The sequence below is a fragment of the Mixophyes fleayi genome, chromosome 4, assembly GCF_038048845.1.
Source record: "Mixophyes fleayi isolate aMixFle1 chromosome 4, aMixFle1.hap1, whole genome shotgun sequence".
Lineage (NCBI taxonomy): Eukaryota > Metazoa > Chordata > Amphibia > Anura > Limnodynastidae > Mixophyes > Mixophyes fleayi.
In genome coordinates, this window is record NC_134405.1 from 289268701 (window position 1) to 289294546 (window position 25846).

Here is a 25846-nt window from a genome sequence, read left to right on the forward strand (position 1 = left end):
TTAGATTTAGTCTTCGACCTGCACCTAAGTAACTCTAGGTATCTTTTTGTTTCCTATGCTCCACTCAACTGACTTTTTCACCGAGACTCTGCTTCATCCCCTTGGATCAACACTTTTTCTTGCACCTATGCCATGATTGGTACCTGTTATTATTTTTACCTGTTATTATTATTTCCTGTTATTTATTGTCTTTTTTATTTCACTGTTTCTGTTGTTCAATGCCTTCCATGCCTTATTTTTGTTGTTGTCTTCCATGCCCTCTATGCCTTATCTTTATTTCTTATCTCTCTCCCCTTTCCACCACTCAATTTTCTTTTTCTATCCTTATCTAGTGGCACTTGTATTCTTCTCTCCGCATTCCTTTTCATCTTTTGCGCTCCTCTGCTCTCTACACCACTTCACATTTTATGTCAGGCTACTTTAGTCATTCCATTTTATCTCACATTACATGGCCTACCATGTTTTTACCCACATCCTCTCTCTCCTTCATACTAGGCATCTCTAACTGACTTCATCCCATTTTTTCTAGGTCACCCTTCCTCCTCCCTCCACCCTCTATTCTGCCCTTTCTCCTCACCACTGTCACCTCCCCTCCTCCTCTCTCTCCCCACCATGCCTGCCCGCTCTCATTCCATACCCATACTCTCCCCCCACCCCACCTCACCCTCTCCTCCCCGCACTTCCCCGCGCACTGCTCATCTTGCCAACCTCATTCCCATCTCCCCCCTTTCCTCTCCCCCTTTCGACTGTGCCCTCCGGAACGCTAGATCCGTCCGCAACAAACTGATTGCTATCCATGACCTCTTTTTATCCAACTCCCTCAACCCCATTGCCATTACTGAAACCTGGCTCTTTGATTCCGACACTGCCACCCCTGCTGCCCTCCCCTATGGTGGCCTCTCCTTCACCCACTCCGCCAGACCTGGTGCCCGCCCAGGCGGTGGAGTGGGCTTCCTCCTATCCTCCACTTGTGCTTTTCGAGTCATCCCCCCTGAACCCTCCCTCTCCTTCTCCTCCTTTGAAGTCCACTCTATCCGCCACTTCTACCCCACCCATCTCTGAGTCACTGATATCTAACGCCTCCCAGTCCCCCCTACCTTTTCCTTGACAACTTTGCTGCATGGCTTTCCCACCACCTCTCCTCTGACCTCCCCTCCATCATCTTCGGCGACTTTAACTTCCCCATCGACAACCCCACCGACCCTGCTTCCAGCAAACTGCTTACCCTTTTTTCTTCCTTGATCTTACTCAATGGACCTCTTCCTCTACCCAATGCCTTAGTCTCTCCCTTGATCTTGTCTTCTCCTACCTATGTAGTGTCTTTGACTTCTCCATTTCTCTCTTTCCTCTATCCGACCAGCATCTCCTCTCCTCACTCTCCTCTTCTCCTGCTCCTCTCACCCTGCCCAAACCTACTCTTGACGCTCTTGAACTCGCTACTCTGTCCTAATCTCTCGATACTCTCCTTTCTCTCCTTTCCTCCCAGACCTGCCCCAACCAGGCAGTCTCCCTCTACAAACACACCCTCTTCTCCGCACTTGATGAGGTCGCCCCCGCCCATTCTGTCCATCCTCGCTGCTCCAAACCCCAACCCTGGCACTCCAAATTTACCCTCTTTTTCCAAAAATGCACCCGTACCGCTGAACGCCACTGGAGAAAATCCCGCTCCCTGGCTGACTTCCTCCACCTTAAGTTCATCCTCTCTTCCTACAGCTCTGCCCTCTCACTCACTAAACAATCTTTCTTTACATCCCTTATCTCTTCCCAGTTCTCTAACCCCCGCCGCCTTTTCACCACCTTCAGCACTCTCCTGGTCCCCTCCCCCCCTTCCTGTCTGCCACCGTCTTTGCCTCATTTTTCTCCTCTAAAGTCGACACCATCCGACTTGATATCTCCTCTTCCACTCTCTTGTCCACCCCCCTTCCGTCCTCTCCCCCTAGCCACCTACCCCTTCACTCCTTCAGCCCCACCATGGGTGAAGAAGTCCACTCTCTCATTTCATCCTTCCCCTCTTCTACCTGTCCACTGGATCCTATCCCCTCCCACCTTATTCTCTCTCTTTCCCCCACCACCTGCTCCCACCTTGCTCACCTCTTTAATCTTTCCCCCTTCACCGGCATCTTCCCCTCTTCCTTTAAACATGCTCTCGTACCTCCCATTCTTAAGAAACCTAATCTCGACTATCACCCCATATCTCTTCTCCCCTTTGCCTACAAAATACTTGAGAGGCTTGAAAGCAGCCATCTAACCTCCTACCTTTCTGAACACTCCCTCCTTGATCCTCTCCAGTCTGGTTTCTGCCCCATTCACTCCACTGAAACTGCCCTGGCTAAAGTTACTAATGACCTCCTCTCTGCTAAAGCCAGGGGCCACTTCTCCTTTCTCATCCTCCTTGGTCTCTCAGCAGCCTTTAACACCGTTGACCACCCCCTCCTGCTCCACACCCTCCAGTCCTTTGGTCCTCCAGCCTCGTCCTGTCCTGGTTTACCTGTTACCTTGCAGACCAATCTTTCTCTGTCACCACCTCTTAGTCTCTCTCCCCCCCTTCCACCCTTCCAGTCGGGGTCCCACAGGACTCTGTTCTTGGACCCTTACTCTTCTCTCTATACACCTCTTCCCTGGGTGAACTCATCAGCTCCTAAGGCCTCAAGTACCACCTTTATGCTGACGACACTCAGCTCTACCTCTCCTCTCCTGATCTCTCTCCCTACCTCCTCTCTAGGGTGTCCGCCTGCCTCTCTGCCATCTCCTTCTGGATGTCCTCTAGATTCCTCAAACTTAACCTTGCCAAAATTGAACTCATTATCTTTCCTCCCCCTCATACCTCCTCCCCTTCTGACCTCTCTATCACTGTCAACAACTCCTCTATCTCCCCTGTCCCCCAACTTCGCTACCTCAGTGTCATCCTCCACTCCTCTCTCTCCTTTGCCCCTCACATTCTCTCTCTTGCTAAATCCTGTCGCTTCCAGCTGCGTAACATCGCACACATTCGGCCCTTCCTCTCCCAAGATGCCACCAAATGTCTTATTCACTCTCTGATCATCTCCCAATTAGACTACTGCAACCTACTCCTTACTAGCTTCCCCCACTCTCATCTCGCTCCCCTTCGATTTGTACTTAATGCAGCCGCTAGGCTCATTTTCCTTTCTCGCCGCTCCTCTTCTGTCTCCCCCCTCTACCAAGCCCTTCACTGGCTCCCCTTCCCCTACAGAATCCTGTTCAAGCTCCTCACACTCACATACAAGGCCCTCGCCAACTGCACTGCTCCCTACATCTCCAACCATTTCTCTGTTCATGCTCCATCCAGCCGTATCAGATCTGCCAATGACCGTCGCCTCTCTTCCCCTCTGATTACCTCCTCTCATGCGTATATCCAAGACTTCTCCCGTGCTGCCCCCCCCCCCTCCACTGGAACAAACTCCCTCCCTCCATCAGAACATCCCGCAATCTATCCAGTTTATAATACACTATAATGGAAACTATAAAGGAGGAAAGGGGTCTAGGAGTCACTATTTCAGTTGAATTAAAGGCAGGTAAGCAATGTAACAAAGCAAAGAGTAAGGCAGATGCTTGGTTACATAGGGAGAGGAATCAGTAGTAGAAAGAAAGAAGTAATAATAGAACTATTTAGGTCATTGGTACGGCCTCATCTAGAATACTGTGCTAAATTTTGGAGGCCATATCTCCAGAAGGATATAAATACATTATATACTGTACAAAGAAGGGCAAATAAAATGGTGCATGGCCAACAGCAGGAAATTTACATAGAAAGATAATAGGATCTTAATATTTATAGTTTGGAGTAGAGAAGGGAACAGGAGGGGGGGGGGCAAGATTGAAACCTTCAAATATATCAAGAGTTTTAACAAGGTACAGGAGGGGAACATTTTTCAATGGAAGAGAAATATTAGAACACCAGCACTGAAGCTGGAAGGGAGTAAGTTCAGAGGAAATTTAAGGAAAAACTACTTCACAGAAAGGGTAATGGATAAGTGGAATAGCCTCCCATCAGAGGTGGTAGACGATAATACAGTGGAGCAATTTAAACATGCTTGGGATAGACATAAGGATATTCTTACAAAGAATAAAGAATCAAATAAGGTTTGAGGTTACCATAGGATAATAAATGGGCAGACTAGATGGGCCAAGCGGCTTTTCTCTACCGTCAAATTCAATGTTTCTATGTTAGAAAACTACACATTTGTTGAGACTGCACAGGGAATTATTCAATGTTAAAAACAAATCTTTTTTTATTTCTGTAGCCATTTAGATGGAGCAATGTTTGCCAGATATGACTACATCAACTGTTTGTGAGCACTGCCTATAGTTATTAATTCAATGTTGTGCTATACATGTTAGTTGTCTCGTTTGTCATTGTGATTGACTATGGTGTTTATGGATTATTAAAGAAGATTAATCCAATGATATTTATGCTCTGGGAATCTAGTACACAAGTAGCCATAGTTATTTTACATTCTCATATATTAAGCTGTGAATGTTGCTGCACTACATAATACATGCGCACAATAATTTATACATATGCACATTTTTTTTTAAACATTGCAGGCTTTAGTATGCTTCAGTTTGCACCCTGGGAAATCATTGCAAGAGAGAAATAATATTATTATAGGGAATTTATCAAAGTCTGAGAGTTTTGTTTTTACATATACCTGCCAAAATTCTCAGTGTTCGGAATTTTCATAAACAATCTGATCCAAACACAAGAAACATGATGAATGGGTTCTGCTTTTTACATTTGAGACAAACATTAATCTAAATAAAATGAAAAAATGAATCCATACATTGGCCACTGCTCAGCATAAGGTGACATTATTTCTTGCTGAATCAAACAAATTGTTTAGTAGGAGACCTGCACTTTACAAAATAAGGACCTATTACTTTGAGTATGGGGAACACCGAGATGTGAAGCTCTCAACCATTACAGGGTAAACAGGGTTAAGGCAGGAGTGACACCAACAGGAAACGTTTATTTGTTCAGTGAGTTCATTCAACAATAAACTTTAATATAAGAAATAGACAGTTACAGCTGTTGGCAATTCAAAGCTGTTATTTCACATTATGAGTGTATTTTAAACATAACAAACCAGTCAATTTCTCAGACTTTGTTTTCCTCATGTCATAGGACATTTAAACTACAAACTGCTATAAGGAAAACAAAGTGTTATGAGGAGAGAAATGTGGGTCAGTTGTGTAAAGAACAGTGAGAAAAATATATAAGAATGTATGACAGAAAAGTAAAGTGGCAGCCAATACTGAGAGAGCAGATTAAAAAGTAGAGGCTCATGGAACTTTTTTAATCTTAATCTTGATTGACAGAAAAGTTATCCATAAAACTTGGCATAAATAAAGGTTTTATGGGGGAATCTATGCTTTTCTTTACACTAAAAGCCTAATTTGAACCAGTTTTGATAAATTTAAGCATAGAAATTTACATTGAGTCTATTGGGTCTATTTATTAAAAACAGAAAAGCTGTATCACCATCTCTTTGCCAGAGATAGGGCTTCTCCCTATCTATCAAAGGTTACCGGGGTGCGGCATCGGGAAGCCTGTGTAACAAGGCCCGTGGCGGAACATGTACTGTTGCAATCCTCCATTTTACTACTGCCATCTCAGGTTGGCAATGACAGCCGGATAATGATTGAAACCCAAAAGCTGTATTAGTTAAATGAAGCATTTTCTAAAAGGAAATATTTTAAAATAATAAAAAAAAAAAATGTTAACTGTTTCTTTCCCATGTAAGTGAAACTGAAAGCTCAACCCCAAGCTTTCAGTACCACTGTGCATGCGTGAACCCACTAGCTACCTCACAAATGTGCATATGCCCCCGAGAGTGGCCTGGAAAAGCATTAAAGACTTACTGCTCTCTGACAGTATTGGCAGGCAGATGAGTATCACTTAGCTGCTCCACGGAATATTATAATAAAAAGTTTCATTGATAACATATTTTCTATCAGATTGTTAATCTGTGTTATTGCAGCAAATGAATCATTTGGGACATATGCTAACAAAGCACACTGTATAATGAGGCTGGCAACTGTGATTGGGGTTTCCCTGGTTGTCTAGGACAGGTGTTACTGAGTAGCCAGCATGGAGTATTCTAGACCTTATGTCCATGAAATGGGGATCATGGAGAAGCTGAATAAATGCCTTATCTTTTATTTCCCTAGCCATCTAAGGTAGGTATCTAGAAAGAGCATCTGTACATTTCAGCGGCGAGGGTTGGTTGCTATTTGTAGAAATCTTACACTGCCTTGGACTTGCCCACCAAGGTACTGGTGAAATCTGTGCTATGCCCACTACCTGACAGTCCCACTTGGTTCATTCTCTACACTGATAGTGCAGAGCTGAAGCACCTCTCCCATTGGCAGTCATTATAGAGAAGAGATATGGACTGGAGAAAGCTCTGCATACAGTGAATATGCATTACAATAAAACTAAAGGTATAGTGGTGCGCCTCTGACACTTTCACGATTGTAGTTGGTCTAACGAAGGCCAAGTACAGTAAGGGTGTGTTCACAGCTGAGACAGACCAGATACGCTTGTCATAGGCTGAACCTTTTGTAGCAGCTAGAGGGCCAATACATGCTGAGTAGGATTGCGGTCGCATGCACTAGCTGATTGGCTGATTGCTAATTCAACTCTGAAACTTATAGGTGCTTTCTATATATATTTCGCCTATATCATATGATTTTGTGTATTTTAAAAAAAAAATTTGCTACTTTCATTTGTATGTGAGGAGTATTAAATCTGCTGTATTATATCAAGCCTAATAGCAAATGTTTTTTTTGCTATAAAAACAAATGTTACATTTTGTGCTTATGACCTGGTGGTGTTTTTGCGTATGTGGGTGTATGTATACCTGACCTAAACATGGCGCATATGTTAAAGTTGCCGAGCTGGATGCATCTTGCAATTGGTGTGACTCAGCATATGGGTGTAAATACATTATTACAAGTGGTTTTTTTTTTAGTGTATCTAATGACCAAAGTGCATCCACCTCAGCATCAAGCCCTTTATGTATAGTGGCTGCTATGATTAAGGGTGGCACAATGTAACACAGGGGTACAATAGAAGATGTAAAATTGCTACCTCTTAGGGCCTCATTAGTTACCATAGCAACCAGATCAGTTTTCTAGTCTAGGGACTGATCATTTTTGTTAAAGGGACACTATTCTTTTCTTTGTACTTTTTATTTGTGTTACATTTTTTTTAAATCAATCTAATTATATTTGTTTTAATTCCCCATGGGTTTTTCTTGCTTAGGGTACTTTCTGAGGGTGGTTGTTGGGTGTCCCAGACTTATCGGGACTTTCAATGTCCTAAAGAGGACCAGACCTACCATTGGTGTGGTGGGCACCTCCCCAGTGATCAGTCACCTTATTGTATGTTTTGTGCCAACGATAAGCAATCATTTCTTCCCCTCACCTCCTCTACCCTTCCCTAATGACCCCATTTCTTCTCTCATCTTTTCTTCCTCCAGTCACCTTTTCTAATTCTTTTCCCATCCCTCCCCTCCTCTCCACACACATGGTGCTGGTGCAGAGAAATGCAGACCAAGGAGTCTGCCTCACACAGCATTCTAAAGCAGGTAAATGTGTTTGGATGAATAAATATAATTAGGGGGGTTATTAATATTATGTTAGGTCTGGTGGGGTATTACTATTATGTGGGGCTGGTGAGGTATTAATGTTGTGTGGGAGTTGGTGGGAGGTACTAATATAATATTGGGCTTTTTATTAAATGTGGGGGCTATTAATGTAATGCAGGTTTTGGCAGGCACTACTAATATGTTATAAGGACTATTAATGCAATGTCTCTAGGTCTCTATTAAATGTGCTAATAATTTAGCATTGGGGCTCATTTGAGGAAATTGTAATGCTACTAACTTGATAATGGGGAAGAAACAGATATATTTATCAAATTGGAATGCTATTAATTTTAATTTGGTTAGTGGGAAGTAGGCATATTTTAAACCCACATACTATTAATTTAATGTTAGGTCTGGTTGAAAGGAAGGAGTTATACTGATTAAATGTTGGTAATATTAGGTTAACATTGGGGCTGGTATTAAATCAATTTAATGTGAATGATATCAATTTAATTTTGGGCTTATTGTGGGAACGGAGCCCTATTTATTAAATGTAAGTACCATTGACTTATGGGGAAGGGAGTTCATTCATTGCTCGGCTACCTAGGGAGGTAATTAGTTTTTTTTTCCCAAATAGGGAGCCACCATTTAAGGATCCACTGAGCTTAAAACAGCAGCACTAGTAGGTAGTGAAAACTGCAAGAACAGATAACAGATAAGAGCACTGTCTGCCAACTATCCCAGTTTTGGTTGGACAGTCCTGATTTTGCTGAACTGTCATGACTGCAGGAACAGTCAGTAGGTATGTCCCCTCTCTACACTGCTTGTGAACATGCACCTAAAATTTGTTCGCATCGCATGACTGGTATGTTTTAAGGAGAACTGAATGGGTTTGTGTGGCTTCACTCTGTCTAAAGTGATAGCTATCCTGTTTCATGCTGAACATGCCGCCTGTCAGTAATTTAGCCCACCTATCAATAATTTGGCCCTGCCTACCACTTGACGCCATGCTGATAATATTAATTTAAGTTCCCAATCTGTCCCTGCCTGCTCAAAATTCATGCAGGTAGTGATGACTTTAATGCAATATATATATGTACATATATATATATATGTATATACTTTTCTCTTTAAACTAATTTTCTGTCTGATATGCAGAAGGATTCAATACACTCTCACCCCTGCACTCGAATCTCTTTATCACCTTTTCCATTAATCCATATTATAATATTTTTTATTTCATTACATACTTTTTAAAACATGAACGGAAAGAGTGACTTGTTATATCACTATAATGATTAGTCATCATGTCCATGAAATACTAGTTTATAATAAGTAACTTTCCATTTGCTCCTTCTGTTTCCATTTTTAAACATTCAACTCTAACACTATGTTGAATTTGGGCACACAAAGAAAGATCCGTATTATGTTTGCATCGGAGTTTGTAAATATGACCCATAGAAATTCATCACCCAAGGCTGCCAAACCTTTTCAAAAGTGTCGACCTTGTTTATCTGTATGCCGGAAAAGTTCTCCATATGACAAACCTGGTTTCTTCTTTGTAACACAGTCATCATATAGAAAATTATACAATAGTTATTTATGTTGCTCTCATACCTGGTGGTATCCTATCTAATAATCCATTTTTATCATGCTGAAAAATTGATCTGTATGTTTTCGTTCAAGCTCAGAGGGTTTGTTAGAGTCACATACAGTAATCCTTTCATAGAACTCTAAGTTTAGTACATAAGAAGGGTGCATGGTTATTCACAGGAATTTCCATAATTTATTTTGATTGCAGTAACTATCAATAAATGATTCTCTTTTGCTCTGTTTTTACCTACTTGAAGTTATCTTGGACACAGCTTCCAAATCAGGGCTTAGAGAGCGCTATTAGAGAAAACAGGCTGTGTGATTGCACAATGTTAGCAGTTTGATGTCTTAAAGTAAAAATACTATTGACTAGGAACATCACAGATAACGTTCTAGAGCGCTGTGTGTAGCTCCCCATCGTCTGTTTCTACCCCACCCACAGACATATACATGCTCTTTAAATAAGCTTCACAGTTCAAAATGAAACTAGTCTGCACTTGGCATACAAGCCACCAGCAAAAACATGTTTGCAATTTTAATGAAGTCTATCAAGATGTTGTTTGCTACAATTCTTTGGAATTGAATGAAATTAAAATATATTCATCAAACAACTGTGTTCCTTCCTCTCTTTAGGGCTGGTACGAAGTTGGGCATATGCCTGAGTAAAATATACATAGTTGTATTTGCATTCACCTAAATCCATACGCAGCTCTGAAAGTTTTGTCTCCTTGCAGTTGGAGAGGTGGAACAATCGATAAAAGGGGCATGAACTGCCAGAGTACGGTAAGGGCATGTTCGGAGATGCTTGTCATTAGCTGTATCACTGGCAGGCGTTTGATAACTAGTGTATATATACACTGGTGATGATGATATTTGCCAGCACTAGTTTGCAACTTTGGATTGGCCGATTGCAAATTCACCTTTGAAGCTTTCTTTAAGGCTCGTGCCGATAGTATATGATGTGTGGGCTTATTTTTTGTCATAAATTTTTTGCTCCTTTCATTCCTACATGAAAAGGAAGATTATATTTGCTGTATTACAGAGGAGTTTTTTTTTATTTAAATCAAATCTAATAGCAAAAGCATTTTTTGGCATCAAAACAAATATTACAAAAATGTCCTTGCGCTCATGATCTGATGAGTATAATTGTATCTGGATGTAAGTACGTCTGATGTAAAGCTACTGCTACTGCAGCAGAGCTGGAGGCTTCTTGAGACGCTATTGTTACGTATGCTTTTTTAGAGCTTTTTTTTACGTATAAATGTCTAACTCTGTATAAGTCCCATTTTCTCTATCCTTGTTCTGTTTATATTAGAGATGAGCGCACTCGGATTTATGAAATCCGAGACAGATCCGGGTATTGGCGCCAAATTCAAATCTGAAACTGAGGTTCTGACTCATAATCCCATTGTCGGATCTCGCGATACTCGGATCCTATAAATTCCCCGCTAGTCGCCGCCATCTTCACTCGGGCATTGATCAGGGTAGAGGGAGGGTGTGTTAGGTGGTCCTCTGTCCTGCTATATCTCGTGCTGTTCAGTTCAGTGCTGTGCTGTGCTGTGCTGTGCTGTGCTGTGCTCAGTCCAGTGGTGCTGTGTCCTGTGCTCTGTCCTTCTGAGGTCAGTGGTGCTGCTCAGAGCCGGATTTAGACCTCATGGTGCCCTAGGCAAGATATTGGTTTGGGCCCCCCCCAGCCCCAACCACGCCCCCCCCAACCCCAACCACGTTCTCCCCCCGCCTCCCTGAAACAATCCATAGCATTATATTTTTTTAAGCATAGCATATACTCCTATAGTTAAGTAGAGGGGTAAACTATGTGCCGCCGCACATCACGCTGCTCCTCCTGCATCACCATGCGGCCCCCCATTATTGTCCCTCTCATCACACTGTGCCTTCCTTTATCATTAATAACAAATATATACATGCGCTCAATAACAGACTGCGTGATGCACCTGCAGCAGCGGTGGAACAAAGGAATCCCTCCTTGTACACATATAGAAATAAAAAGGTTCCAACTGCGCTCACAGGGTAAAAGACTAAAAAACAGTAAATGAATATCTAGAATACTGAAACAGAATGAAAATAACAAATACTAGCCAATGAATATCTCTAAAGCCCTCAGGTGGTGTATCAATGTATAGCTGAGGATATGTTAGTGAACCAGGACACAAACAAAATAAGAGTATATATCAAAGTATCATATGAACTGGTAGATTGTATATATGAAAATAAGTCTCTGAAAATCACTGATGGAGCTTGAATCCCGTGTCAATAATGATAAAGTTGATGAGAGATCAATCCAAAGGGTTAATGTATCCACAATGGAGAAAACCTCAGGGAGAGAAAGGAGAGGGGGATGGGAGAGGGAAAGCAATAAGTGGATGGGGAATCACAGGCAAATGACAGAATAAGATGCAATACAATGTGGGCAAGCTTGATGACACATATAACTAAATAAAAAACGTGAATACAATCAAATTTAATAAAACTCAAAATTGGACACACAGACCAAATCCAGTAAATAAAAACACATAATGTATGAGAAAGTACTCAGATGTAAATAACAGTGCCCAAGCATAAAAGAAACTCGAACTCACGCTAATAAAGATGGTGACGGCGTGAGGATGTTTCATAAAGGGGAAGAACCAAAAGTCCAAAATCCTCCTTCCGATTAGGGGCCAGAACGAACAGATAGTCGCGACATCCAAGTGTGTGTGTGTGTGTAGAGAGCTGCGCATGCAGTGCGTTCCACAGTGGAATGCAGGACTCTCCACTTCCTGTGTAAGGATGCTGAGGTAGGGGGCACCCCCTCCCCCCGCGCGAGTCGCGGGGAAGGGGGGGGGTCGCGAGTCGGGGGAGGGGCCGGATTTTTTCTTTTTTTATCTTTTCTTTTTTTTCTTCCTTGTCCCCCCCATCTGGGCCCCCAGAGTGCCGCTAGGCCCTAGGCAGGTGCCTAGGTTGCCTAGCGGTAAATCCGGCCCTGGTGCTGCTGGGTCCTGTGCTGTGTCCTGTTCAGTCCAGTGGTGCTGTGTCCTGTGTTCTGTGCTTCTAAGGGCATAGTTATTTCCCCAATATTCCCCTGTGTTTAAAAAAATAAAAAAAAGTTATTTAAAAAAATACCAAAAACTAATTAAATTTTTTTTTAATTACCACAAAATTTGCACAACCAATCCTGCAGTATAAGCCCATTGGTACTGCAATATTACCAAGTTCACACATTCAACAGTAAAAGTCCAGTGGTACTGCAATATTACAAAGTTCACACATTCTGCAGTATCAGTCCAGTGGTGCTGTGTCCTGTGCTCTGTCCTGCTGAGTTCCATAGTGCTGCTGGGTCCTGTGCTATGTCCTGTTCAGTCCAGTGGTGCTGTGTCCTGTGCTCTGTGCTTCTAAGGGCATAGTTATTTCCCCATTATTCCCAAGTTTTTAAAAAATAAAAAAAAGTTAAAAAAAAAATAAAAATATTTTTTTTTTAAAAAAAATATTATTAGAACCAAATTTACAAAACCAATCCAGCAGTATAAGCCCATTGGTACTGCAATATTACCAAGTTCACACATTCAGCAGTAAAAGTCCAGTGGTACTGCAATATTACAAAGTTCACACATTCTGCAGTATCAGTCCAGTGGTGCTGTGTCCTGTGCTCTGTCCTGCTGAGTTCCGTAGTGCTGCTGGGTCCTGTGCTATGTCCTGTTCAGTCCAGTGGTGCTGTGTCCTGTGCTCTGTGCTTCTAAGGGCATAGTTATTTTCCCATTATTCCCAAGTTTTTAAAAAATAAAAAAAAAGTTATAAAAAATATTAAAATAAAAAATTAAAAAAAATAAGTAATTATAACCAAATTTGCAAAACCAATCCAGCAGTATAAGTCCATTGGTACTGCAATATTACCAAGTTCACACATTCTGCAGTATCTTGTGCTACATATAATGGAGACCAAAAATTTGGAGGATAAAGTAGGGAAAGATCAAGACCCACTTCCTCCTAATGCTGAAGCTGCTGCCACTAGTCATGACATAGACGATGAAATGCCATCAACGTCATCTTCCAAGCCCGATGCCCAATCTCCTAGTACCGGGCATGTAAAATCCAAAAAGCCCAAGTTAAGAAAAAGTAGCAAAAAGAGAAACTTAAAATCATCTGAGGAGAAACGTAAAGTTGCCAATATGCCATTTACGACACGGAGTGGCAAGGAACGGCTTAGGCCCTGGCCCGTGTTCATGACTAGTGGTTCAGCTTCACCCACGGATCTTATCCCTCCTCCTCCTCCCCCCCCTACAAAAAATTGAAGAGAGTTATGCTGTCAGCAACAAAACAGCAAACAACTCTGCCTTCTAAAGAGAAATTATCACAAATCCTCAAGGCGAGTCCAAGGGTGTTGGTGGTTGTCAAGTCTGACCTTCCCATCACTGTACGGGAAGAGGTGGCTCGGGAGGAGCCTATTGATGATGTAGCTGGCGCTGTGGAGGAACTTGATGATGAGGATGGTGATGTGGTTATTGTAAATGAGGCACCAGGGGGGGAAACAGCTGATGTCCATGGGATGAAAAAGCCCATCGTCATGCCTGGTCAGAAGACCAAAAAATGCACATCTTCGGTCTGGAGTTATTTTTATCCAAATCCAGACAACCAATGTATGGCCATATGTAGCTTATGTAAAGCTCAAATAAGCAGGGGTAAGGATCTTGCCCACCTAGGAACATGCTCCCTTATACGTCACCTGAATAACCTTCATAGTTCAGTGGTTAGTTCAGGAACTGGGGCTAGGACCCTCATCGGTACAGGGACACCTAAATCCCGTGGTCCAGTTGGATACACACCAGCAACACCCTCCTCGTCAACTTCCTCCACAATCTCCATCAGATTCAGTCCTGCAGCCCAAGTCAGCAGCCAGACTGAGTCCTCCTCAATACGGGATTCATCCGAGGAATCCTGCAGCGGTACACCTACTACTGCCACTGCTGCTGTTGCTGCTGTTAGTCGGTCATCTTCCCAGAGGGGAAGTCGTAAGACCGCTAAGTCTTTCACAAAACAATTGACCGTCCAACAGTCGTTTGCCATGACCACAAAATACGATAGTAGTCACCCTATTGCAAAGCGTATAACTGCGGCTGTAACTGCAATGTTGGTGTTAGATGTGCGCCCGGTGTCCGCCATCAGTGGAGTGGGATTTAGAGGGTTGATGGAGGTATTGTGTCCCCGGTACCAAATTGGGTACCGGGGCCACTCCACTATGCAGTCCAGATAGAGGTATATCAGATATTAAACAACGTTGACTGTTGCTGCAAAAATTTTAAATAATATTGTGGGGAACACTACACTACGCAGTCCATAAACTTTTTGGGTGGAATTCAGACTTGTGTAGGGTTTTTTAATAATATTGTGGTGACCCACTCCTCTACGCAGTCCAGGTACATTATTCGGTGAGATTCATACCAGTTGATGGTTTTCTTATTATATATATTGTGGTGACCCACTCCTCTACGCAGTCCAGGTACATTATTGGTGCGAATCATACAAGTTCAGGGTTTTTAATTTATATTGTGGTGACCCACTCCTCTACGCAGTCCAGGTACATTATTGGAGCGAATCATACAAGTTCAGGGTTTTTTATTTATATTGTGGTGACCCACTCCTCTACGCAGTCCAGGTACATTATTCGGTGCGATTCATACCAGTTGATGGTTTTCTTATTATATATATTGTGGTGACCCACTCCTCTACGCAGTCCAGGTACATTATTGTTGCGAATCATACAAGTTCAGGGTTTTTAATTTATATTGTGGTGACCCACTCCTCTACGCAGTCCAGGTACATTATTCGGTGCGATTCATACCAGTTGATGGTTTTCTTATTATATATATTGTGGTGACCCACTCCTCTACGCAGTCCAGGTACATTATTCGGTGTGATTCATACCAGTTGATGGTTTTCTTATTATATATATTGTGGTGACCCACTCCTCTACGCAGTCCAGGTACATTATTGATGCGAATCATACAAGTTCAGGGTTTTTAATTTATATTGTGGTGACCCACTCCTCTACGCAGTCCAGGTACATTATTCGGTGCGATTCATACCAGTTGATGGTTTTCTTATTATATATATTGTGGTGACCCACTCCTCTACGCAGTCCAGGTACATTATTGGTGCGAATCATACAAGTTCAGGGTTTTTAATTTATATCGTGGTGACCCACTCCTCTACGCAGTCCAGGTACATTATTCGGTGCGATTCATACCAGTTGATGGTTTTCTTATTATATATATTGTGGTGACCCACTCCTCTACGCAGTCCAGGTACATTATTGGTGCGAATCATACAAGTTCAGGGTTTTTAATTTATATCGTGGTGACCCACTCCTCTACGCAGTCCAGGTACATGTTTTGGTGCGATTAAGACCAGTTGATGGTTTTCTTATTATATTGTGGGGACCACTCCCCTACGCAGTCCAGAAAGATAGCTCGTTGCAACGTTTTGGACTAAGAACTATATTGTGAGGTGTTCAGAATACACGGTAAATTAGTGGAAATGCTTGTTAGTGAATGTTATTGAGGTCAATAATAGCGTAGGAGTGAAAATAAGCCCAAAAAAATTGATTTTTTTTAACTTTTTTGCTTTTTTCAAAAAAAATCCGAATCCAAAACCTTAAATCCGAACCAAAACCTTTCGGCAGGTGTTTTGCGAAACAAATCCGAACCCAAAACATCGAGAAAATCCGGATCTAAAACACAAAACACGAGACCTCAAAAGTCGCCCGTGCACATCCCTAGTTTATATATGGCTTACTTAATCTACATTATGGATAAGGAGTCATATATTTACTTACTCATGCAAGCATCTTATTTGCATGTCTACCATGCTATATGTAGTTCTTGATTTATGTATAAAAGGTGGACAATAATATTTGAAAGTGAATGACTTTCTGTGATATTGCCAGTGGTAGAAGTGGGGGTGTATACAGTGGCATGCCATACCGCTACTTCTCCTACTGCCTTCAAATTCCATTAAGTTACATTACCATTACACTTATCATGTCGCCACTTCTACATGTCCACTTCGACCACTGGACATTGCAATATGCATATCACAGAAAGATAGAGATGAAGTTAGTGTTTCTTTAAGTATTCATCACACAAGACAGACATGTCACTTCGATGCAAAAGGAAGCAAAAAGGTGATGCTGGGAAACAAAGCGAGCCAGCAGCTAAAATGTAAGCAACTAATATCTTAATAAGTTGCTATACACAGCAGGTGACAAAGATAAACAGAAAACCCCAAAATATATTTTATACAGTAGCACTCAGTCACATCACTACAAGCATGACTGATATGGTAGCACTAATTCCACAGTAACTTCCGGCAGTAACAAGAAAAGCAAAAGTGCCCTAAAATGTATGAACTGTATGATAACAAAAGCTGAGCCAGACCCCAAGAAATGTTTCAAATGACTGGGGTTTTTTTTTGGTCCAAAAGGCAATTTATCTCATACAAAATATATATTCAGAATAGCTATGTAAATACAAACAGAATCTGTTGATGGATATATTATGGCAATTTGCGCACACATGCTCTTAAGTCTGAAATGACATTGACAGTTACAGAAATATGCAAAGGGCATAGATAGAACTCTCAGAAATATGTGCTAAAGTGCATAGTGCTGTATCACAATAACAATGCAGGATGCAGACCTGAAAAATCATGTTACTGGCGTTGATGTCCATACACGCATTAAAGAGGAATGCCCAACAAAAGGTATGCTGTATACTGTCTGTGTCCAATCCAAATAATACCATTAACAAAACATCTTGAGTGATTTAAAATCCAAGCATCAGACAGTGGGCTGTGCGAAGGTACATCTTCCACTACCTACTGAGCCGTCTGAAAACAAAGACACAGCAGAAGGATTTATTTAGGTTTTCTCATATATTCAGACCCATAAGTGAACCAGATGAATGCTACCAACTTTAAAATAAATGGACACTAAAGTGCTTTTAAAACTACTTATTGACACATGTAAGTAAGTGACCTTTCTCATTAAAAGTATCTTTTAAAGCTATGACAAACAAAATTACAATGGCTTCATGCCACAAATAATCTTTTAGGATGTGATTCTGCATCAGCCTTGGTCTTGATACATATTGTGGCATAAACAATGACTTGCACAGCTTATGAAGATAAATCAATCCAAGATGACATATTGTAGTTGTCTTAATAAAGGAATAACATCATCTTTTTAAAGAAATTGGAAACTGAAAAACTATCAAGTGCATCTTCATATGACCACTCCATTGTACCAGTTGCTTAGGAACATGGATGGATTACTATAAACAAAAGAAAACAAGCAGAGGAAAAAATACAGAAGTTTGAAGAATTAGACATAATTGAGCAAATAGTGGCCCAATAACATGGATTTCATCTTTTGTGATCATACCTAAATCAAATCAACCAGATGCTGTCAGAATCTGTGTTTATTATGCAGTTTTCTAATAAAGCCATTTAAAGGGAAACCCATATACTTCCTACTATGAATGACATTATAGATAGACTTATAGGTGCATCTTTCTCTCCCAAATTTGGTCTCAATAGCCTAAATTAGGGCTTAATGAGGAATCAATATTTTATAACAATCCTATAATCTTCCCACAATGCAAATCTGTCCATGCCCAGTGTCCGTATTTATGTCGCTGGTGAGCTAATCTCAGATTCCATCAGGCTAATCATGCTCAGTATTGCTTCTACTCGCAGATTTCTTCTATCTGGTTGATCAAACGCAGAATAACAAAACACACACATTAAACTCTATTGCAAAGAGGAAGACCGAAAGATGTCGATAGATAGATAGATAGATAGATAGATAGATAGATGCAAAATATAGAGTAATTAATTTCAACATGCTTTTTATTTCAATGACTTAGGCTTTTAAATAGCAATATAACACTCAAAGTTCTAAATACATAAAACAATCTGGATAAAAATGTGCTCTCTTAAGAAGAGCATCAAGAGAGCCTGTATATTGTTTTACAGCTTTTCGAATTGCTTTAGAAACAAGCATATGCTGCAAAAATGAAAACAAAATATGGTAAATGACAAATACTTGTGGTATTCGCGGAGAAGATTTAGAAATGAAATTGCCATAATAAAATGTAATCTGAATCACGATATTACTAAAATGCATTTTTCACAGGATCAACACATTTGCAACATTGTCTTTAGAGAAAAGCTGTCACCAGCTGGATTTTTAGAAAAACTAATTAGAAACTGTTACAAAGTAGTGCACAAGCAACAAAGTATCAATGTGCACTTGATTAACCTATCACAAATCACTCACTCAGCAGCACTCTGTCTCTCGACTGCTAAACCTCTACTGTATGTCAGAACTCTCCTTTCTTATCTAGAGAGCTGATGTAAGACAGGGCCAGGGTGGAGGGGGGGGGGGCAAACATTTTTTTAATACACTTATAATTAGCACTATTAAACAGACCAAAACAATAGTGCCAGGTACTAACCACATACAAAGGCTGCTCCCCATGGTTGCCATTTATTTTGCATGTGATCATGTCAATTTTCACATTACTGAACATTTTGACATTAATTAACTTAATTTAACATTTCACTAAGATATTTCTGCCTATGGCTAAAGTCCTTAAAAGCAATGGTCCTGATTCATTAAGGATTTTAAATGAAGAGGTACCTTATTTCAGTCTCCTGGACAAATCCATGTTACAATGCAAGGGGTGCAAACTAAATTTCTGTTTTGCACATAAGTTAAATACTGACTGTTTTTTCATGTAGCACACAAATATAAACTTTAGATTTCAGTGTACAAATAAGCTATCAAGTATTTGTGTGCTACATGAAAAAACAGTCAGTATTTAAGTTATGTGCAAAACAGAACACTAGTTTGCACTCCTTGCATTGTAACATGGTTTTGTCCAGGAGACTGAAATAAGATACCTCTTCGTTTAAGATCCTTAATGAATCAGACCCAATGTCTCAAGTTTAGACATAATTAACATAAATCAAATCCTATCTATAGATATTTGCACTCCTGAAATTCTAGTCAGAATTGAGGGTAACAGAGTCGACCTCACCCAGGGTCAATAGCATCTTTTACTAGTGATCATGTCTTCTCTCAACGCTTTCCACAGAGAGGAATATTCCAAAAGGAAAGGGGTGTGCAATCATTAACACCAAAGAATTAGAGGCTGATTTGCTACCAGACATTTTGGAGTCTTCATTCATCTTCATCATTTATTTATATAGAGCCACTAATTCCGTAGCACTGTACAGAGAACTCACTCACATGAGTCCCTGCCCCAATAGACAGTCTAAATTCCCTAACACAGACACACAGTGTGTGTGTGTGACTAGTATGTTTTTGGATTGTGGGAGGAAACCGGAGCACCCGGAGGAAACACAGGCAAACACAGGGAGAACATACAAACTCCATACAGATAAATTGAACTCATAACCCCAGTGCTGTGAGGCAGAAGTGCAAACCACTAAGCCACCATGTTGCCCACCAGAGATCTGGAGATCAGCGTATCCAGCAGAGATTTGATGGTCTTCATTTCATAGACACACATTTAGAGAGCTACAATGTATAGCCTCCATAAAATGTGTACAATGGGTTGGTTCCGAGTGCTTTCCTACACTGCAGTAAATTCCAGAAGATAATCCACACCATAGGGAAGACATCTTGTAACAATCACCCAGGGAAACTGAAGACTACACAACAATTTCTGTATTGATTAAAACATAATAATGCCACAATCTCTCAAGAAGCACTCACACCACTTAATAAATATCACTTATTGCAGGAAGAAGCTACAACAAAGAACCTGTTTGCCTTTATCGGCTTTCTCAAGGTAAATTATCTCTACTCTGAGTAAACCTATAAAGTTATCACAATGTGAAACGTGTATAGAGCAATCCTTGAATAACTTCAATATACAATTTTCCATGCTTGTTTATGGGTAATAATGAAGCAATATTGGTATTTTGTAATGATGCTTTGATTTACTTGCCTTCAAAATTTCTTATTTCACCTACGCTACGTTTATTGCTGGTTACTTGATGGCTATTAAGGAACAGTATGATTTTGGATTATTACAATGCAGACACAAATTCAGTATGCTTTGATCACAACCAAGCTGCCCTCTCTTTCTAAAGCAAAGGTGTTAAATTAAGATGCCTCTGGTGTTAATTTAAATATGACCAAACCACACTTGGTTTGAAATAGAAATTAGTTCCTTAAAAAATACAATTTGCCATAAAAAGAAAAAAGACGGCTTCAACTGATTGTACAGCACAGCAGAATATGTTGGTGCTATATAAATAAAGGGTAAAAATAATAATAATAATCATTCATAATAAATGATTCCGAAAATTGTAATCAGTTTGAAGCTGAATTTTGATGATAACCGATTGCAAAAAAAGCATCTACTGTCCAAAACGGTGACTTTGTTTCACGTAGTCAAATAGCAATTAAGAGAGGCACTGTGAATGTATGTGAATTGGGTGATTACTTGATGGGCATGATTTTATATAATGTATCTGATTACTGCTAGATACAGTATGTTAAGTATTGCATGATGCAAAGTATTGGTTATTGCTTGTTACGACAATTTGCTGGTCACTGTGCTAAGCTATGTTTATGCCTGTTTACAGCTTTCAGCCAAAGTAATCATTTAGCAGAAAAATATGTGTTGCTTGCTGAACGGCTTATTACAAGTTTTATTATACGGCACAGCAAACAAGTATTCTGAAAAATTAGGCTGCTTATACAGTGCATTATTTTCCGAAAGTTCAAAGGTGAGACAAACGCACAATAAAAAATGCTGGTTTTTTTTAAAGACTGATTCTGTTTTACTGGACAAAAATAAAAATGATACATGTTGTAGATGTTGTTGCAACCTCCACCAAAGTTATCCCCAAATAACATCCATGTTTAATTTTTATGTGTTCCCAATAAAATGTAAAGTTGTCACAACTGAAAAAAGCTTCTTTGCGGCTTTAAAAGCTAACTTGTGACAACACCTATGTATAATGTTTATATTTCTTTAATAAAACTGTTCTCAAATGGCAAAGAGCAGGGCATTCTGGATGATAAATACAGTAGTGGCACAGAAGATACACACAGCATTAAATACAAACAGCAGAAGGAAACAAACATAACAGGGAAGGGTTTGTAGACAAAATAAATCTACAAAGTGGACCAGAGTCATATTTAAAGCTTCATAGAGTGAATACAATAACCAGTAGCTACTTCTAATTGATCCCATTCTAAATTTTTGCTTCTCTTTGGGTTTATTTAAATTTACTTCTCTTAGTTTTTATATTATAACTGTAACTAGGTGGTGGAGCCCATGATATTCATACACTGCACAGTGCCTTGTGCACTAGGCATGTATATAAAAACTGGTTTTAGACTCCTTGCCCACTGATGCTGCAAAGCCCATGTGAAAATACATATGAACGCTATGCGCCTGAAAAGTGTTTGAAATTCGGTTCACATGCGGTTGATATGTTCTTGTTGCACTTTTGGAATGCACTGAGAGCCTCATTAAGAGTCGGACGCAATGTGCGTCTAAGATGTGTAGGAGTGTGAGTGTGCCACAGCTTGGTAGGGTATTACGAGTGGCAAGCAACCGCAGTTGCGTCCCACTCGTAATACCCTACCGAGCTGCGAGCAGTTCCTGCAGCTAACTGCTTGCGCCACCTAATTTCTGCCACACATGTTTAGCCATTTTTTGCCGTGTGTTGCGTCTGTGCCTTACTGTGTCTAGGATTTACTTATGGGGTTACACCTTCACAATTCCGTGTTCCACCCTTTCTCTTGTAGTGAGCCGAAAGCTGTCGCAAGTGTAAATTGCGGCCAAGATGCAGGCGGATATTGTGCTTGCTGCACATGCGTTATAGTGTTTTTTTGGCCGATGCGCCTAAAACGGACTTTGCGTCCGACTCTAAATGAGGCCCTGAAAGTGCAAGAGGGACTGAGGTTTTCCAATGCATTTCAATACCCCATTAATTTCAATGGAGTTTTCAGAATGTGTGCTACATGTGTAAAATTACAAATTAAATAATTTATAAAATTGGGTAGCATGCCCTGCCATCAAATATCTCAATAAATTGAGCACTAGACAGGCTGGTCTGGTTCATACTAAAACAGGAGGACAATGAGTATGAATTAATCCTGCTACAATAGAAATCAGCCCAAAGCTAGACCCTCGTTTACACTTTAATATTCACTATGCAGGGAATAAAAAATGGGATCCCAGTAGCTTGTGACATGTTCTCTTTAAATAAAGACCATGTCAACATCCAAGGTACAATAACAGCTAAGTAGTAGCAGCATATTTCTTATTTATTCAAAGTATGTTTATAACACTTATGACCAGGGCAGCCTATTCGTGGTAGAGTATTCATATGCATATCATACTTGCCTCTCCTAAATGTCACACTTTAATGTAACTTAGTAAAGCTGCGCATTAAATGGTTGACACTACAACAAAGATTGTGGTGTTTTGTTTTTAATGAATGAAATGATATCAACAAAGAAATGCAAATTTGAAGAAATAACATCACATATGGTTATAGGTAACTGTAAGAAATGTTCATTTTTTAAGGTAATTATAACATTTTGCCCTTTGACAGGTTCAGCAGAGCCATACTGTATACTTAGTTTACGCTCAGAAGTAGAGCCATAAAGGTTAGGGTATGGGTGTTCTTACAGAGGAAGTGTACTGAAAGGTGTGCTTGAGGATTGTGTGCGGATTTAGAGTTGGACATAGTTGCAAGTATGGCTTAAAAAGCGGTTTTATCTGCAGGGGATCAGAGGCAGGGTAGTTAAGTAATGGATGATGATGGCGAACACCTGAACTAGTAAATCACTTGTAATTAGAGTTTTGGGAAAGATTCGCAGACGCCTAGTGAGACTTTAGTAGTCACTCAGCCATAGATTAAGATTTGCAAAGTGTGTTATAGCAAAGATAAAAAAAAATGTATACAAGTTGGGAAGTTGTTCCTGCTGCATTAGCTAGGGCATTAAAGTTTAAATGATGCCTCATTATAGTTGCGCTGGTAACACATAAGATAAAATGTTTCTGCATATGTTGGAAAGATGGCCATATGTGCCTGAGGGGTGTGTCTGCTGTCAAGTGGAAGCATCTGTTATTCACTCAGACCTGGATGCATCTTCAAAACTCAATGCGGTGATAAATGTGCATACATTTGCATACAACATTTTCAATCACAAGTTATGCTTAAGCTTGCTTACGCTTGCATTCCAGCCTGAGAAATATATATATATGTTTTATGCAAGGTTGCAAAAGTAATTTTTAATTACAAATGAACCTGTTAAAGACAGCAAGTATATATATATATATATATATCCGTCATTATTACAGAATCTCTCTTTCAATGCGGGCATAATATATATGTAACATTACTAGAAAGTTAGCTTTTTCAAACTTTTAGAAAGTATTCCATTAAACAAAAATGTAAGTATATTTAACCATAAGTTGTATTTTCTCTTTTGTGGTATATTAACTAAAACTATCCCCTTGTTTTCCTCTGCACTATCCCTGTGATACAGTCATTTATTGGTCTCAACTTCGTCTTATATCAAAACCACAATCAAAAGCGCACAGCTGGATTAATTACATCTTTCTTCAAGGAACACTGAATCAAATAGAATGACTCTTATAAACACCAGATTTCTATTTAAATATTAATTTAGGCGCAAGTGGCTAATGATTAGTTAGACAGAGACAAAAATTTGGAGAAAAGAAAGAAACAGAACAACTTATAACTCATCTGGGCAGTCCTCTAAAAGCATCAACATTATAATACATATTACACAGTTTTTTAATAGGTTTTTTGTCATAGAAAATTATTGCTAGCAAAACAAGTTACATAGGTAGGAAAAGTGCAGATATCAATATTATATACAAATGTCAAGATATATTGCAATAGCGATGTAAAAGCAGAATATATAAAAAGCATACTAACATACATGATATAACTATACTTGACATCAGGTTGTTATGTTATGAAGGAGGTGCTTCTTTACCAAACATAATTCTGAGCCAGCACAATATGAGAGACAAGCTTACTAACTTACTCTGCAGAACTGCTCTGTGTAAGTTGATGGATGTATGCATGGGGGCAGTGAACAACTGAACTACTCTGCTTACAAATCCATACTTGGCAACTCTCCCGTAATGTCCAGAAGACTCCTGAAATCCGGGTAGGTCTTCCGGACTCCCGGGAGAGCAAGAAATTCTCCCGCATCCTGCCCACTTCCTAATGAAGTGGGCAGGATGTGATCTCAATGACGCAATTTGCAGGGAATTGCATAATTTTGGCCCTGCCCTTGCGACAAAATGTCGATTTCATCGTGGGGGTCAGGGCCAATTTACGCGATTCCCTGCGACCTTTCATCTTCTGCCCTCCCACCAATCCCCCTTTCCGGATTTCCTGAGTTTAAAAAAGAAAAGTTGGCAAGTATGCAAAACTCGTCTTTCTGTCCTATACAATATCCCCTGTCCTGACTATAAAATGTGTGGCTTTAAATGCAAACGAGATTGTCATTTTGTTATAAATGTAATTTGTTGACAGACCTGCACTCTTTGGGGATTAGTGATCCTTTAAGTATATAGTTAATAGATGAGGACATTGAAAAGGAAGGAAAGAGTGTAGTGACTAAGGAAGAGTAAAGGCAAATTATAAATAATGTGATGCCCCTAAAAACAAATAGAATAAAAATTATTTTTCTAAATAATTTTTTTCTCTTTGGAAAAGTTTAAATGGTTTACCGTTATTTATGCTGGTTTACCATTATTTATGCTGGTTTACCATTATTTATGCATATACATTTGATTATTAAATACTTACTTTTTATGGAAGCACTGTTTTCTAATAATTGTAGACATATCACATTTGGCTACTTAAATAAAATGTTATTTTTCTTAATGGTACATTACTATTTAATGTAAAGTAATAATAAATGAAACCAGAACTCTGCAGAGTAGGCCATTAAGATTCAGTAATCCTGCTTTATTTTGGGAAGTCTATGTTTTGATTCCCTGGGCAATTAAAGATGTTCCAATAACTTAGCGAGTAATCATTAGAGAACACCTCTTTTTTATTTATTTTTTTGTGTGGGGGGGGTATGAAATTAACTGAACTCAATTTGTTTAACTCATTTGCTTAGTTCTGCTAATTCTAATAATCAGCCTTATCCCTTCCCTATTATTAACCAACCTGTCATGTATGTTTTGAAAACTGTAAAATTAACAGTACAAGTACTTAGCAAAAACCTAGAAACAATGAAAGTTTGTTAACATACATACCATTACTGAGAAAATAAGATCTAAATATGCTTTAGACATTATTTAAAATAGTTATTGGTCATGTGAAACTAATATCATGTGAACATTCAGAGCTAGTTTATTGAAAGCTGGTGATGTCATAGGATTTGTCTCAGGAGCACAGTGGGCATGTTCCTGCCAGTACATTGATTGTTCACGCTCCCATTAAGATTCATAGCTATGAAGGTGATGGTTAAGTTCCTGTTGGCATGTAAAAAGGTGAATATAGAAGATATTGCTGCTATATATGGTAAATGTAAACATATAATT

At 39.8% G+C, this 25846-nt stretch overlaps 1 protein-coding gene across 1 annotated transcript in view; it reads right to left on the bottom strand.

The window, feature by feature from the left end:
• Positions 1 to 25846, bottom strand: part of LOC142152816 (teneurin-2-like) — a 975895-nt gene that overhangs the window by 480862 nt on the left and 469187 nt on the right. The window lies entirely within an intron of this gene.